Source organism: Trichechus manatus, unplaced genomic scaffold (genome assembly GCF_000243295.1).
Source record: "Trichechus manatus latirostris isolate Lorelei unplaced genomic scaffold, TriManLat1.0 scaffold00337, whole genome shotgun sequence".
Taxonomy (NCBI): Eukaryota; Metazoa; Chordata; class Mammalia; order Sirenia; family Trichechidae; genus Trichechus; species Trichechus manatus.
Genome location: NW_004444273.1, coordinates 748,205 through 751,440, shown reverse-complemented (window position 1 = coordinate 751,440; position 3,236 = coordinate 748,205). Strand labels below are relative to the sequence as shown.

General features: G+C 42.2%; 1 pseudogene; it reads right to left on the bottom strand.

The window, feature by feature from the left end:
• Nucleotides 1-364: 364 nt before the first annotated feature.
• Nucleotides 365-1,161, bottom strand: LOC101351469 (39S ribosomal protein L9, mitochondrial pseudogene; annotated as a pseudogene).
• Nucleotides 1,162-3,236: the final 2,075 nt, after the last annotated feature.

Here is a 3,236-nt window from a genome sequence, read left to right as displayed (position 1 = left end):
ACAATGGCTAGCTCTTTCTGTTCGTTCCAATAAGCCCTAATGGAAGAAGAGGCTAAATGGGATCTGGACTGCTTCAGTCCATTAATGTCCAGCTTATCACACTTACAGCTTGGTGCTTCTTGAGCTGGACTGTCCCACTAAAGAATGTGAAGACTGTCCAAGATGAAGATGGCAAATAGGGAGAATTCAACATGTACGTGCAGTTTAGTCCGATGTCTCCATATGCATTCTAAAATTCCATATTTGGTCAGAGCTGGGAGTGAAATCAAGGTGCTGGCCTATCTATGTTCCACTGCTCCTCTGATTCTGCTTTGCAGAACATCAGGGTCTTGAAGGCACCTGGCTGCCTTGGAGGGAGGATAGGTCAAACCACCTGGGTGCTTTTGGAGGCCATTTTCTTGGCAGCCTGCTGGGCTAACCAGTACTTACATGTTTTAGTCCTGGGTGTTTCAAAGTTCACCGCAGACATAGGCCCTCACAGTATCAAGCCCATTTACCATCATCTCACACCAGTACTCCCTCCACTGTGTGATGGGCTCTTCTGGTAACCGTACATAATGGGGAGACTACCACAACACCAAGGTTCTTGAAGAGGCGGACAACTATTTCAGGGTTTAGCTCCCATGTGTTATTGTTCTTCATCCTCACTTTCAGGGGACAGCTTCGCAAAAATTTCACTGTCAGCTCACCTTCCTTGGTCTGGATCTTCTCTAATTTTCCTTCTCGATTCAGCAATTTCTTCTCTTCAAACAGCCTCTTTTTAGAGGATGCATATACAGCCAGTCCTTGAGCAAGAAGTCCATTATGGCCCCCAGATTTCTTTACCGAGGCCGGGGAACCTCAGAATCCAAGTTCCTCCACAGACTGCGTGAGGATGAGCTACAGGATGTTTTTGGGCCGGTGCTTCGTGCCCTCCACCAGCTTGTAGACGCGGTGTCGCTGGTGCAAGGGGGGGCCTCCTGCCCTCCCTGGCCAGCGGCACCTTCCACCAGCACTCCATGACCACTGTACCCCGATTGTGAGAGAGGCTGACATCGCCCTCCCGGTCAGGGGTGCCTGGTCCAAGTCGCGGCCAGAATAGCTCATGGACTTCTTGCAGCAGCTGCTCCATGCCGCCCGCCGCAGAGCTCTGCTGGGGGTCACAATGGCGGCTGCTGCCATGGTCTGCCTGTATTTTTTGCATTTTACTAAGTTGCCTCTCAAAATAGCTGAATATTACACCATTTAAACATTGAATATTAATATCCAAAGACATATCAGAATTTTTAAATTAAAATAATACAATTAAGAATTGAAAACATTTAATGAACAAAAAAATTTTTTGTTACTAGCAGATGTGAATAGAAAAGAATCAGAAAAAACAAAAAAGTTTAAATGTTACCCTAACTGCCTCACTGAGTGTGGACAATTGTCCTCTGGTAAAACTAGTTATTAAAGTGTAATCACCTCATACCTGTTGCTGTCAGTCGTTTCTGACTCATGGTGACCCTATAGGACAGAGTGGAACTGCTCCATAGGGTTTCCAAGGAGCCGCTGGTGGATTCAAGGTGGATTGGAACAGGCGGACCTTTAGGTTAGCAGCAGAGCTCTTAACCACTGCACCACCACGACTCTGTAAAAAACTCATTGGTATGTCAAATAACTGCCAAATGGCAACCTTTAGACAAGATGTGTATCATGAAGGAAAAGCAGAAATAATCTCCATGGTTTGATAAACTTAAAACCACTTTTAATACTGTTTTTATTTAATCAATTTTGATAACTCCAAGTGAAGAGTCAAAGAACCAACATTATATAATTTTCTAAACCTGCTAATCCTGATCTTAAAAAAAAAAAGAAACAAGTTGCACTTATCTTGGAGATTCAGATTAATGCTCTCCAGTGCCAAGGATGTTACATCAGGTATAAACTATGGTTTCTAAATTTGGCAACAACAAAGATGTCTCAGCTTAATTAACACTAAGAACTAAGACTTGAAGAGCCCTCTGAGAGGTAGGTACAATAATTAAATGAAGGATCAGAGAGTCAGGTAGTGAAAGATAAGTCATCAGCAACTCAACTATCCAAGGGAACCCAAGCCAACAAGATTTGGTGAAAATAAACCCATTGCTGTTGAGTCGACTCCAACTCATAGCAACCCTATAGGACAGAGTACAACTGCCCCATAGGGTTTCCAAGGCTGAAATCTTTATGAAAGCAGACTGCCACATCTTTCTCCTGTGGAGCACATGGCGGGTTAGAACCTCTGACCTTTAGATTAGCAACCGAACACTTTAACTGCTGTGCCACCAGGGTTCCTTCACCGAAGATAAAATAAATATGAAATAAATTTGGATTAGCTCATAATGTTGTTGTTGTTGTTAGGTGTCTTGGAGTTGGTTCCAACTCATAACAACCCTAAGTACAACAGAACGAAACATTGCCCAGTCCTATGCCAGCCTCCCAGTCATTGGTATGCTTGAGCCCATTGTGGTAGCCACTGTGCCAATCCATCTAGTTGAGGGTCTTCCTCTTCTTAGATGACCCCCTACTTTGTCAAGCATGATGTCCTTCTCCAGGGACTGGTCCCTCCTCATAACATGTCCAAAGTATGTGAGACATAGTCTCGCCATCCTTGCTTCTAAGGAAAATTCTGATTGTACTTCTTCCAAGACAGATTTGTTCGTTCTTTTGGCGGTCCATGATATATTCAATATTCTTTGCCAACACCGTAATTCAAAGGCATTAATGCTTCTTCGATCTTCCTTATTCATCATCCAGCTTTTGCATGCATATGAGGTGATTGAAAATACATGGCTTGGATCAAGAACACTTTAGTCCTCAAAGTGACTTTTTAACACTTTAAAGAGGTCTTTTGCAACAGATTTGCCCAATGCAATATGTCATTTGATTTCTTGACTGTTGCTTCTATGAGCAGAGCATCTTCTTTTTACCAGGGTCCCTGTGCTGAGAGCCTCCTAGACCTAGGAAACAGAGAGCTATAACGCTGAAGATGGAAAAATTAGATAAAATTAGCTCACGTACTTAAAACTTTTAGCACACTATTAAACACATAGTAGCTATTTCACCAAGTAGTAGAATATGTAAGTGTGTTTGAGGCTGAATTTACAAGAAATACTATTCCTGAAATAGTATATAGATTCAAATCTCTGAAAAAAATGCATTTTTCAATTCCGATATCCATACTAACTCAATTTAAAATACATAAAGATATTTCTTAAGATAGAAATATTTTG